The sequence below is a fragment of the Hippopotamus amphibius genome, chromosome 16, assembly GCF_030028045.1.
Source record: "Hippopotamus amphibius kiboko isolate mHipAmp2 chromosome 16, mHipAmp2.hap2, whole genome shotgun sequence".
In the NCBI taxonomy this organism is placed as follows: Eukaryota; Metazoa; Chordata; class Mammalia; order Artiodactyla; family Hippopotamidae; genus Hippopotamus; species Hippopotamus amphibius.
In genome coordinates this window covers 54951639-54965073 of record NC_080201.1, presented here as the reverse complement: position 1 = coordinate 54965073, position 13435 = coordinate 54951639, and positions in this window count along the sequence as shown.

Genomic DNA, 13435 nt, shown 5'->3' with positions numbered 1-13435 from the left:
GCCTCCTCCATTAGACTAGCTTAGATTAGCTCACTGAGTCGTGTAGCTTGAATTGCCATCCTACTAGGAGCATTTCATGAGATTAAGTCTTGTGCCCAGTATTAAAGAGCAAGCTATGAATTACCCAGGAGGAAGCTCGCTCGTGCCTGCCCCTCCCATCAGCCTCGCCACTCCCTGAGATGGGCGACCCTGCCCTAACGAAGCCCCACCCCCTTCGCAAGCCCACCTCCCCAGTGCAGAGCACGGGGCCCACCTCTGAGGAAGGGACAGCACCTTCCCTGAAAAGCTGGCCTTTTCCCTGGAAGTCGGTGCCTCCCCAGCCCGAGGCCGCAACCTCCCCTGCAGCCACCAAGGCTTAAAAACACAGATGCGAAAGTCCCCCAGGCTCCTGGGAGAGCAGGTCACGCCAGGCCCTTCCTCATTTGAGCCGGGGCCACGGTGGACTCACCTTCCCTGTTCCCAACCGCCGTCCCAGTCGGGGCCACCCCTGCCCTGACACACTTTCTCACAAGAGTGAGGAGCTGGCGGGCGTGTCTCCACTACCCCTACCGCCCCCGTGGAATCAGGTCTCAGGCTGGGAGCGAATCACGGCACCGCAGCCTCCCAGCTGTGCAACGCTAGGCAGGCTCGGTTTCCACATCTGGAAGCCTGGGGCTGGCGCCCCAGAGCCCTGGCTCTGGGCTGGCTGGTGGCAGCTGGGGTACATGGGACCTCTTACTGTCAGGCTCCACAGGAGGTCGGGGTGGGGGTTGGCTTGTGGCATCTCTTTTGGACAGCACCCACCTCCGAACTTGTCACTTCAGCCTCCTGTGGTCACACGGTCACAGAACATTCGCTCACTTCTGGGAAAATCAAATTGAATCGTGTGTTTCAGATCCCAAATTCTCTTCTTGTGGTTTCTCACCACACCCTCCTGCCCAGCCTCAGGAATTGTGCCCTGTGGAGAACCAAGTCATCGGAGGATAGGATCGGAGAGGTGTGGAATTGTGGGATGAAAAAGAACACATATTTTAAAATTATGAACTATAATGTGGAGAATTGCATGACATAGAATGTTCTAGTTCGTGAACAGTTAGGCTCAGAAATGGTTCTGCCAGTTCCTCAGAAGTCTCTTCAAGCCTCTTCCAAATCACCACTCTCCCTCCTATCAAGGTAACTCATGCTTTTATGCTTTTATTGCTTTCCTTTTACTACCTGTGAATACACACCTGACCACTACAGTTTTGAATTTATCGATTGATTGATTGATTGATTGCAGGACCGAAACTGTCTTTATTCACGTAAGGCATGGTTGGTCACATAGAAAATCCCATATCTATGAAAATCCCATATCTATGAAAAGCCACCACAGTAATTTAGCAAGTCTTAGAGTATAAGGTCAGGGACTTCCCTGGTGGCACAGTGGTTAAGAATCCGCCTGCCAATGCAGGGGACATGGGTTTGATCCCTGCTCCAGGAAGATCCCACCTGCGGTGGAGCAACCGAGCCCGCATGCCACGACTACTGAAGGCCGTGCACCTAGAGCCTGTGCTCTACAACAAGAGAAGCCACCGCACCTCTATGAAGAGTAGCCCCTGCTCACTGCAACTAGAGAAAGCCCGCGCACGGCAATGAAGACCCCCCCAAAAAAGCAGTCAAAAAAAGAAAAGAATACAAAGTCAATTTACAAATGTCAATTGTATTTCTTTTTTTATTATTTAAAATTAATATTATTATTAAAATTATTTTAAATTATTTATATTGGAGTATAGTTGATTTACAATGTGTTAGTTTCAGGTGTACAACAAAGTGATTCATATATATATATTATATATTCTTTTTCAGATTCTTTTCTCTTATTGGTTATTATAAAATACCGAGTAGCGTCTCCTGTGCTAGACAGGAGGTCCTTGTTGGTTATCTATTTTATATATAGTACTGTGTACATGTTAATCCCAAACTCCTGATTTATCCCCCACCCCATCCCTACAGTTTTGAATGCTGGGTCTGGCTTCTTGTACTCGATCTTACCATGTCTGCGACGTTCACTCATATTCTCGCATCCGTTGGATCACCTTCATTGCCGTGATAGTGTATCGCTCTCTTGCATCGAAAACCACAATCTGTGAATCCATTCTCCTGTGGATGGGCATGTGAATGGTCTCCAGATTGTGACTCTTGTGACAATGTTGTGTGCATCTTCTGGCACCCATGAGCACACGCATTTCCCCCCATAATCCAAGAGTAGAATTGTTGGGGCGTAGGGTGTGCAGATGTCCAGCTGTGGAAGATACAGTCGGAAAGTTTTGCACCAATTTTCACTCCCATCTCCATTGTCTGCTGTGGATTCTCCTTGCTCCACATCCTCGTCAGCACTGATCTGGCCAGACTTTGAAAATACAAGTCATCCTGGTATGTGTGCACGTGTGTGAATCTCATAGAGGTTCTAATTTGCAATTCCTTGCTCTGTAATGAGGCTAAGGCCACTGTCCACTTGAATCCAAGCATAACAGAATCTACAGGACAAGGACTTTCCTGGTGGCGTAGTGGATAAGACTCCTCACTCCCAACGCAGGGGGTCCAGGTTCAATCCTTGGTCAGGGAGCTAGATTCCACATGCATACCACAACTAAGAGTTCACATGTCACAACTAAGGAGCCTGCCTGCTGCAACTAAGACCCAGCATGACCAAATAAATAATGTAATTAAAAAGAAAAAAAGTATCTTAAGGACAATAAACTTTAGAACCTTAGATAAACCATAATGGAAAAGAATATGGAAAAGAATATATATATATATGTATAACAATCACTTTGCTGTACAGCAGAAATTAACACGACATTGGAAATCAACTATATACTTCAATTAAAAAACAAACAAACCAACTCTGGGACCTTAGAGTCTTAGGGGCAAAGAATTCTAGAGTCCCAGACTTTTAGGAACAAGGGATTCCAGAATCCTGTGCCTCAGTTTCCTCATCTGAGTCATGAGGATTACTCAAGTCTTTAACTCATAAGGTTCGGGGCAGGGTTAAATGTGCTTCCCCCTAAGGCAAGAATTTCATCCATTTTGTTCTTTTCTGTGTTTATCACCTCACACAGGATAGAGGTTCAGTAAATATTTACTGAATGAATGAATCCAAGACTCCAAGGAGCAAAGACACTTGCCATTGTGGAACTGTAGGAGCAAAGACGAACAGAATTTTAGAAGCAAAGAATGATCGGTTCAGAGAATCTTAGGAACTAAAGAATGATAGGGAATTCTCCGGTGGCGCAGTGGTTGGGAATCAACCTGTCAATGCAGGGGACATGGGTTCGAGCCCTGGTCCGGAAAGATCCCGCATGCCAAGGAGCAACTAAGCCTGAGTGCCACAACTACTGAGGCCGCATGCCACAACTATTGAAGCCTGGGTACCTAGAGCCCATGCTCTGCAACAAGAGAAGGCACCGCACTGAGAAGCCCGTGCACCACAATGAAGAGTAGCCCCCACTCGCCACAACTAGAGAATGCCCGCATGCAGCAACTAAGACCCAATGCAGCCAAAAAAAATATAAATGAATAAAAAATAAAATTCTTTAAAAAAAAAGAAAGAATGATAAAAATGCATCTCTGGCAAACCTAAGACTCACTGCTTTGGAGACGAGGAAGCTCCATTGGCAGAGGCCTCCTAGTTCTTGGAAGGGTCTCGGGTGGAACGTAAAGGACGAGGCCTCTGCCTTCTCCCCCTGTTTGTACTCGCTTCTCCATGTGGCTCTGACAGCCACCTCATTGCCATGGCCTCCCCTCACCCTCCCGGCCTCTTCCTGTCTCATCCTCCCTGCACCCGTGGATGGATCTTGAGAAAGCAGTTCCTGCCTGGGCCGTGAGCAGGAGAAAGTCCAGTCTCCTGCCACCGAGGCCCTGAACCAGGCACCACCTCCCTCCCGCCTAATCTCCCACTGCTCTGCTCCCACCCACCCACACCCCTGCTTTTAGCAGGGGCCTTTTCCCCCACCCTCCTGCTCACTTATGCCCCTTTCACTTCAGCCTCAAAACTGGTCTCTTGCACCGAGATCCAAACCAGGGCACACAGTAGGTATTCAGTAAACATATCAGGGCTCAACTCTGACAGCCTGTCCTCCAGGAAGCCCTCCCTGATTTCTCTCCACAGGCTGGGTCATGACCCCTCTGGATTTCCCAGCCTGAGCCCCAATCATTTCAGGATGTCACTCTCTGGGGGCAGCTCAATCTCCCCTATGTGTGAGCCTGTGAGGGCAAGCCAGGGTCTGTACACACCCAAACTCTGCCCCAAACAGCGAGACCACAGGGAACTGATCCGTCAGCTCCATCTGACTATTGAGAAAGACTTTCTTACAAGGCTCTGAATTGCGAATTCCTGATGCCGTCCCTCTGGGACCCAGGGGTGGTTCCCCTTGCTTTTTTAGGTCAAGAAGGAGTGCCCAGTGGTTCAAAGGACTCAGGTAATGCCTGACAGTGCTCAGCCCAGGACCTGCCCTCCTGAGACACAGGAGCCATTGTCAGCAACTCAGCTGTCTGTCCCGTTTCACCCTAAAGCCTCATAAGGCCCTTCTGTTTTGTTTGTAAACGTTTCTTGTGTGTACTTGTGTACCTGTGTACCCATGGTGAGACCTGAGACCTCAGCACCCACCTCGTCCCCAAATCCCTCCTCCTTCACCGGAGGCACAGAGAGGTTAAGGGCTTTGCCTAAGGTCACACAGCCAGGGAAGAACAAGAGGAGGTAGGGTTTTTCTTCTTTTTTTCTTTTTGGCTGCGCTGCGCAGCATGTGGGATCTTAATTCCCCAACCAGGGATGGAACCTGCGACCCCTACCTTGGAAGTACACTGGACTGCCAGGGAAGTCCCTAGATAGGACTTTTTAAAAATAAATTTTAAAAAAATTAATTGATTAATTTTGGGGCTGTGTTGGGTCTTCGTTCCTGCACACGGGTTTTCTCTAGTTGTGGTGAGTGGGGGCTACTCTTCATTGCATTGTGTGGGCTTCTCATTGCAGTGGCTTCTCTTGTTGCAGAGCATAGGGTCTAGGTGCACAGGCTTCAGTAGTTGCAGCACGTGGGCTCAGTAGTTGTGGCACGTGGGCCCTAGAGCACGTGGGCTTCAGTAGTTGTGGCTCACATGCTCAGTAGTTGTGGCTCTGAACCAGTGACTGAACCCATGTCCCCTGCAATGGCAGAGTGATTCTTAACCACCGCGCCACCAGGGAAGCCCTAGATAGGATTTTTAAAACCAATTTTATTGAGATATAATTTACAATATAATACGATACAATAGAATGCACTCATTTTATGTGTGTATGAGGAATGAATTCTGATAAAAGCTTATAGTCATATTATCAGAGCACAGTCAAGATAAAAGCAGAGTGCCGTTGCCACCAAGCTACCCCTGGGCCCCTTTGCAGTCACATCTTCCCTGCAGCCCCGACCCCTGGCAGCCATTGGTCTGCTGTTTATTCCTGTGGTTTTGCTTTTCCAGAATGTCATATAAATGGGATCATACATTATGTACCCTTGTAGAAAAACTCATGAAAAAATTTGCATACAGTAAAATTCACTCTTTTCTCTGTACTGTTCTATAAGCTTTGTGAAACGCATGCAGTAGTCACTGCCAGAATCAAAATGCAGATGGTTTCCATAACCCCCAAAATCCCCTCCTGCTGGCCCTCTGAGGTCACACCCTTCCCCCACCCCACCCCCACAACCACAGATCTGCTTTCTGTCACTGTCGAGTGGCCTTTTTCAGAATGTCTTATAAATGGAATAATAGAGCCATTTGAGTCTCGCTTCTTCCGTTCAGCTTAATGAATTTGCCATTCATTCAGGTTGTCGTATCAGAAGTGGGTTGCATTTCATTGCCACTTGTGGACAGACCACGGTGTGCTTCTCCATCTACCAGCTGAAGAACGTCTGGGCTGTTTCCAGCTGCTGGCGATTCTGCAGAGAGCTGCTAGAAACATGCACCTACAGGTTTTTTTGTGTGTGTCCAGAGGTTTTCATTTCTCTTGGGTAAATACCCAGGAATGAAATTGCTGGGTCATATGAGAAGTGTATATTTAACCTCTGGGGAGATTGGCAAACTGTTTTCCAAAGTGGCTACTCCGGTTTGCATGCCCACCAGCAGCGCGTGAGAGATCTGATTGCAGAACCACAATGTGAGTCTGGGTCTGTGAGACGGGTCTGAGCTCTTGGCCACTAAGCCACACCGCTCCTGGAAAACAATGATTGCAAGAAAAGCTCTTTCCCCCTTGGTCACCATGCAAGCAGTTGCTTAAAAACAAAAAGAAAAAAATGAGGAAGCAGTTCTGGACTGATGCGGTGTGATCCCCTAGATGTACTGCTAGGAGGAAAGTGCAGAACGGGATAAGAGTGTGAGCTATTTGCGGAAAGAGGGGAGGGGGGAGAAATATGGGTACACATTTTCTTGTCTGTGCGTGGACTATCTCTGAATAAAACACAAGAAACTGGGAGGTGAGAACAGCTTTGGGGAGGGGCGAGGCAGGGGTCATGGTGGATGGGCCACTTCTCACTTCCATTTTGTGCTTTTTGGATTTTGAAACTTGTGAATGTCTTATGGGTTCAAAATAGACGCATGCAATCCATTCACTCTGCCAACAGGTATTTCAGGCCTTGCTCTGGTGGTGAACAAATAAGGTCTGGCCCTTGGGGAGTCAGAGTCTAGCTCTCAAGACAGATTGTCAATAAAACAAAGAAAATACAGACAATGTCAAGTATTTGCTGTGAAGAAAAATGAAGCTGTTACGGGACTGGGTGGAGTGGGGAGAGGTGGGGAGTGGTTTAAAGTGTTTTTTGAATCCAGAAGAACCTATAAGGGGTGACATTCGGGAGGGGAGAGAAGGAGCCATATGGACATCTGGGCTAAGAGTGTTCTAGGCTGAGGGAACAGCAAATGCAAAGGCCCTGAGGTAGATTGTGCTGGCTGTTTGGGGCCAGTGTGGCTGGAGTTGAGTGAGCAGGGGGGTAGACTGGAAGTGAGACTGGGGAGATGAGGGCAGGAGGGGAGGGTTAAACAGATTATTTGGGTCTTGTGGTTCACTACAGGAACTTTGGCTTTTACTCAGAGGGACATGAGAGCCATGGGAGGGTTCTGAGCAGGGGAGGGACATGATCTGATTTAGGATTTAACAAGGTCTCTCTGGCTGCATGGGGCCGGGGGTCAAGGACAGAGGTAGGGAGCCCAGTGTGGTGGAGATTGCAGTGGTCCAGGCCAGAGGTGACATGATGGTGGCTGGACCAGGATGCAGGCAGTTGTGAGGGGGAGTTTCAGAGGCTATTTTGAAGGTGGACACCCCAATACATCTTATTTCTACCTGTGATAGGGGCTGTGTGGAGAGGTACAGGGAACCAGGAGAGGGAGGAATGAGAGGGCCAGGCCTGGTTTACGGAGATCGGGGAAGACATCCTTGGGGCCCTGATGTTTCAGCTGAGACCTAAAGCAGCTGGGGAAGTGTTTGAAGGAGAAGAACACCAGGACATTTTAGAAAAACAGAGAGGAGGGTGGAGACAAGCAGTGATCTGGCCGCACAGTGCCCAGTAGGCTTGGAGCTGAGGTGCAGCCCTTGGGCTTTCTCTCAAGAGTGCTGGGGAGCCATAGCAGGTTCTGAGCAGGAGTCAGAGTTGAGTTTTTTTGTTTGTTCTGGGGTTTTTTTTTTTCGGCCGCACTATGTGGCTTGTGGGATCTTAGCTCCCCAAAGAGGGATTGAACCCATGCCCCCTGCAATGGAAGCACAGAACCCTAACCACTGGACCACCAGGGAAGTCCCAAGGGTTGAGTTTTGGAAAGACCCCTCTGGCTGTGCAGGGGGACCAACTGTGCCTCAAGACAGCAGGTGGCTTGGGTTGTGAGGGTAGGTGAAGGAGGAGTGAAGAGGAGCAGTTCCAGAGATTTAGGAGGCAGCCTCTTGGGCAAGGGAGAGGGTGGGGTCCATGCTGACTTCTGGGTCACCATCAGCCTGCTGTGCCAAGGGTTTCTCGTGCATGGACCCAGCAAGTCTTCACAACCACCCACAGGAGCATCCCCTTTTCCCAGCTGGGCAAACTGAAGCTTGGAGAGGCTGCAGAGTTCCCAGTCCAAGGCCACACAGTCGGGACTGGAGTGGGGAGAATCAAATCCACACCCTGTTTCCCTCTGCGAGCCCTGGATGCGGCCCTGCCCATCCCCCACCCGCTCGGCCGCCTTCCAGGGGCGTCCTCTGGGTGGGTTAGGCCGCCGCCCCTCCCTCCCTCCCTCCCCACCCTGAGCCCCAAGCCCAGCTCTGGACTTTATCCCCAGCCACCGCCCGCGCCCATAAAAGGCGGGCAAGTGGTGCAGAGGCCTGCGGGCAAAATTCCCCTACTCCCGGTGCCAGGGGAGTTACCCAGGGTGCGGAGGGCAAAGGGCAGGTGCCGAGAAGGGGGCAAAGGGGGAAGGCAAGCATCTGCAGCTCGACCGGGCTGCGCTGCCTCGCTGCTCTGTGCCTCAGTTTACCTCTCGGTAAAATGGGCGTTGTTCCTTCAATGGACAGAAGAAGGACCCGCAACAGCAGAGGAATCTTCCTCTCTGGTTTAACCTGGAGACAAAGGTTTCCCAAGTCTGACGGAGGAGACAAGGTCTGGGGACCATGAAATGCTCTCAACAAGCCTGATGAGGGAGACAGGATTTCCCAAATAGGATAGAGAAGAGAAGTCCCAGTTCCCTGGATGGAGAACTGATGGCTTTCCAGTCTGTTGGGGGAAAGTAAGGAGGGCCCATTCCGGTGTGTGAGATGATGAGTTTCTAATCTGAGGGAGGAGACAGGTAGTCCATCCGAAGGGGGAGGTAAGAATCCCCACCACCACCCCTCCACGACCCAGAAGGGGGAAACGAGATGCTCCAGTCTGAGCTTCCAATGTGATGAGAGAGAATGGCCGCTGCAGCTCAGCCAGCTCTTTCCTGAGCCCCCCGGTGCCTGAGCAGTTTCTGAATGCTAGAAATACCACCGTTAGCAAGCTCCAGCTCCGGAGGGGCCCAAACCAAGGGACACAGAGGCAAAGGGCTTGCGGAATTTGCTCCCGGACCCCAAGGGCAGTTCTGCGGGGCTCTGGGCCTGACCCCGCTTTTGTGAGCTCAGACTTGGCTGGTGGGATCCTGGCGCCACCTAGCGGTTGCTTCGGACCAGGCCGCCCACGCAGAGCTGGAGGCGAGCTGAGCCCCCAGAGGTTGGGACCCCTTCGTTCAGATCGCCTCCCCGGCCAAGGAGGAAAGACACCCATGTGTGATTCTGAGGCTTCATCTTGTTCATCCTCCAGGTGGCTGGGGGGGTGGGAGGCGGTGTCTTTCTGACTTCTAAGCCTATTCCTGTCCTCTGCTCACAACTTTTCCGTGGCTTCCCAGTGCCTTGAATGGAAGCCCACAGCCGCACTGAGAGGCTGGCCTCTCTAGCCTCTCCCAAACCACCCTGTGCTTCAGCTGAACATGAGTCGTTTTGGGACCGTGTCATACTCGGAACGCACCGTCAGGCCTTCGCACAAGCTGTTTCCTCTGCCTGGAACATCCTTCCCTGCCTCTTTTCCAGCATTTCTTGTTCTCCTTCAGATCTTGCAGGAGATGCCTCCTCCTCCAGGAGCCCCTCCCTGACCCCCCAAGTCAGGGTCACAGTCCCACGGGGGAGGGCTATGTCCCCACAGGGCTTGACACTAGCTACATACTCTAGGGAAAGTTTGTTTGAATGAATGAGTAAGTGAACGAAAAAATGCCACGCTAAAGAGCTCGCCAGAGCAGTCATAGGAGAATTTAATCAGTGGAGGGACAAGGTCAGACTTAGAAGTCCCCAGGTTCCCTGTTGATCCTGGGCCTTTGCATATGCTGTTCCTTCTGCCTGGAACATTTGCAACTGATACCACCCACTCATCCTCTAGGTCTCAGTGAGCCATCCCCTCCTCCAGGAAGCCCTCCCTGACCCCCCGGCTGGGTCAGGCCTCCCCCAACCCAGACTCCTGGGCTCCCGCATCTTGGCCCTGATGAAGCTGGGCTGTCACTGTCTGTGACAGGTCTGTCTCCCGTACTGGGTCCTGGGAGGACGGGACTGGGTTCTGTTCACCCATCACCTTTGCCGCAGAGTTTACAACAGAGACGTCCTTCTGTCAGGACCTGGGTTTCAATCCCAACTTCCCCATGCGTGGAGGGTCTTGGGTGAGCCCAGGCCTCTCCTGGAGCCCCAGTTTTCTCGTGAGAAATGTGAAAAGAATGGTCAGTTCCTCCCCCAGCCTCCCAGGACTGTGGTGGGACATCCAGAAGACGAGACCCTGGGTCCTGAGCTGACCGCGTGCCGGGTGACTGTGGGTGACCCACTTCCCCTTTTGGGGCCCATCTGGCTGGATGAATGGGTGACAGGGGCCGCATCCTGCCGGGACATTTTAGGAGGCCGGCGCGGGGCTTCCCAAGGCGGGAGGGTCAGGGACAGGCAGAGGGAAGAGGTGTCTGCTGGGTTAGGGGAAAACCAGCCTTCCCCATCATAAAACGGATGACGGGAGGCAAACAAACAAGGCTGACTCCACCCGGGCGTGAGGGGAAGTTGGGGGAGAGGATAAGGGGCCCCTCGAGGTGGGTGAAAACCACAGTCCACAACTTGTGCCAACTTCCCTCTCAGAGCCTGTGTGCCTTGGGGTCCAGGCCGTGTGCCCGATCACTGGCCTCTGAAATGTCACACGTCTTCATTTCAACCTCAGGTCCCGCTCTGCCTGTAGCCTTCCAGCCTCACGCATGGCGGCCCCATCCGGCGCCTGCTCGGGGGAAAAGCTTAGAGATCCCTTGACTCCTCTCTTTCCTCCCACCACATCCGGCCCATCAGCAAATGCTGTCGGTTCCACCTGCAAAATCTATTCCCATCTCCATGGCCACCATCCTGGTCCAGCTGCCATCACCTCCTGACACCACTGCTGTTGCCTCCTCACTGGGTTCCCTCCTCTTATGTCTGCCTCCCACAGTCTCCTCCAAGAGGTGGCCAGAGGAACCTGAGTCTGAGCCCATCCAGCCTCTGCTCAGAGTCCTCCTGGGGTTCCCACCTTACTCAAGGTGATGGCCAAGGTCCTCATTGCCGCCTACAAGGCCCTGCATGATCCCTGTTTCCCCTCTACCCTCACCTCCTCCACTTTCTCCACGTTTACTCCACTCCTGCCACACTGGCTTGATTCTGCTTTCCTGCCTCCTGGCCTTTGCGCATCCTGTGCTCTCAGTTTGAAATGCTTTCCCTGCTGACTTTCTACCCAGCTCCTCTGACCTTTCAGGTCTTGCCTTGTGATAAACTGAATAGTGCCCCCCAAAGAGATCCAGGTCTGAATCCCTGGAACCTGCGAATGTTACCTCACATGACAAAAGGGACTTGGCAGATGCGCTAAAGTTCAGGATTGTGAGATGGAGAGATTATCGTGCATTGACTGGGTGGACCCTCAATGTAACCGCAAGTATCCTTGTAAGAAGGAGGCAGAGAGAGATTTGACTACAGAAATGCTGGCAGCCACTAGAAGCTGGAAGAGGCAAGGAACAGATTTTTTTCCTGGAGCCTCCAGAAGGATCCAGCCCTGTGGACACCGTGATTTTAGCCCTGTAAGACTCATTTTGGAATTCCGACCTCCAGAACTGTAAGAGAATACATTTCTGCTGTTTTAAGCCACTAAGTTTGTGATGATTTGTTATAGCAGCTGCAGGAAACTGATACACACTTTAAATATTATCCCAGGGAGGCTGCTTTGGAGCCTCCACCTAAATTACCTGTTCTGGTGTTTCTCTCTCAGAACCCACCCTTTTCCATCAGAGCATCATGACCCTTTGTAATGACTTCAGAATGACTTGTTAACACCTGACCCGCACTCTGGGCTGTGAACTTTGTGAGGTCAGGGTCCCAGCTGTTTGAGTCAGTATGTGCTCCCATGACCTTGCACAGGACCTACTGAGGGTACACACTCAACAGACATTGGTCAAATTCATCCATTTATTATACTTATCAAGTATTTATTGAGTACCAAGTGTTTAGCCTGGCACTGTTCGTGGAACCGGGCGGGGTGGTGGGGGGTGGGAGGTGGGGTGTGCAGACAGTGATTCTGCCCTTGTGTTGCCCCTTATTTTTTTTTTAATATTTATTTATTTGGTTGTGCCAGGTCCTCGTTGCAGCAGGCAGGTTCCTTAGTTGTGGCATGCAAACTCTTAGCTGTGGCATGCATGTGGGATCTAGTTCCCTGACCTGGGATTGAACCTGGGCCCCCTGAATTGGGAGCGTGGAGTTTTAACCACTGTGCCACCAGGGAAGTCCCGTGCCCCTTATTTTGAACTGAATGTTTGTATCACCCCCAAATTCATATGTGAAAGTCCTAACTCCCAATGTGCCTGTATTTGGAGATGGAGCCTATACAGAAGTAATTAAGGGTGGGGCCCTGAGCTGATAGGATTCATGTCCTTATAAAAAGAGACCCCGGAGAGCTTGCCCTCTCTCTGTCCCCTTGAGCCCACGAAGAAGACACGAGAGCACATGGTGAGATGGCCCCATTCTGCAAGCCAGAAGAAGAGGCCTCAGACTAAAACCTACCTTGCTGGCACCTTGATCTTGGACTTCCCAGCCTCTTGAACTGTGAGAAATAAATGTTTTCGTTTAAGCCACGCTAACTGTGGTATTTTGTTACGGCAGCCTGAGCTGACTCAGACACCCTCCAGCATTTATTGTCTCTCCGTTGGTTTTTTTGCCTCATTCCACACTGCCTTGCTTATTACGTCTATGATGGTTCAAAAATATGTCCACCAGTTCTTCAATGATCCTCCCATGGAAAGGTGGAGATGAATTCCCCTCGCCTTGAATGTGGCTGGATGTAGTGGCTTGCTTCTAGTCGGTAGAATATGGCGGAGGGGAGGTGTGTGACTTCTGAGACCAAGTCATGAAGGCACTGTGGCTTCCTCCTTGTTTGCCCATGGAGCCACTTGCTCTGGGAGAATCCAGCTGCTTTGTCATGAGACTTCTACAGAGAGGTCCATGTGGCAAGGAACTGAGACCTCCTGCCAACAGCCATGTGAATGAGCCAGGAAGTGGGTCCTCTTGTCCCAGCCAAGCCTTCAGATGACTGTGACCCAGCCAACCTCTTAACTGTACCCTCACCAGAGACCTTGAGTCAGAACTATCCAGCCAAGGGACTCCCCTGGTGGTCCAATGATTAAGACTCCATGCTTACATTGCAGGGGGCATGGGTTCTGTCCCTGGTTGGGGAACTAAGATCCCATATGCCCCAAGGGGCACACAGAAAAACAAACAAACAAACAATCCAGCCAAGCCACGCTCCGATTCTTGACTCACAGAAACTATGAGACAATAAAGCTGCTGAGTGTTGGGGTAATTTGTCATGCATACAGATTGCTGATACTATAGCTCTACAGTGTGTTCTGTTATCAGGTATGGCAAGTCTCCTTATCATTATTACTACTG